Genomic DNA, 951 nt, shown 5'->3' with positions numbered 1-951 from the left:
ATATATATAAGAGTATTATTTCATTTAAAATAGTTTGAAAGCATATGTATTTTCACAAATTATTTTCTTTGTAAAAATATAAAAATTTTTAAGAACACTTTGAACACAAAACAAACTGGGAAAATGATATTCATCACACCCTTTATAATTCTCTAATCTCGAACATCATACTATATTCACATGTTCTGTGACACTCTCTATAAAGATGTTACATATTTTCACACCTCTTTCATAATTTCACTTTCAATTCTAGATATCAAACTTTTCAAACAACTCGAGGGTTTCTTCAAGATAAGGGAGTAAACTAACAAGGTACCAATTCCTTCTTGCATTGGATAGGTGTAAGACCTCCAGGTTTGTTGAAACATCTGATTCCTACGTTTTTCGTCAGGATAAGGGAGTAAACCAACAAGGTACCCGATTCCTTCCCACACTAAATAGGTATAAAACCTCCAAGTTTGTTGAGGCATCCAATTCTTACAATTTTCTTCAGTATAAGGGAGTAAACCAACAAGGTACCCAATTCCTTCCCGCACTGGATAGGTATAAGACCTTCAGGTTTGTTCAGGCATGTAATTCCTACAATTTTCTTCATAATAAGGGAGTAAACCAACAGGGTACTCGATTCCTTCTCACACTAGATAGGTGTAAGATCTCCAGTTTTGTTGAGGCACCTGATTCCTACATTTTTCTTCAGGATAAGGGAGTAAACCAACAAGGTACCTGATTTCTTCCCGCACTTGATAGTTATAAACCTCCAGGTTTGTTGAGGCATCTGATTCGTACAATTTTCTTTAGGATAATGGAGTAAACCAATAAGGTACCCGATTCTTTCCCACACTGGATAGGTATAAGACCTCCAGGTTTGTTGAGGCATCCAATTCCTACAACTTTCTTCAGGATAAGGGAGTAAACCAACAAGGTGACCGATTCCTTCCTGCACTGGATAGG

This window comes from Phalaenopsis equestris, unplaced genomic scaffold (assembly GCF_001263595.1).
Source record: "Phalaenopsis equestris unplaced genomic scaffold, ASM126359v1 Scaffold000516, whole genome shotgun sequence".
In the NCBI taxonomy this organism is placed as follows: Eukaryota; Viridiplantae; Streptophyta; class Magnoliopsida; order Asparagales; family Orchidaceae; genus Phalaenopsis; species Phalaenopsis equestris.
Note: the sequence above shows the minus strand (reverse complement) of the source record.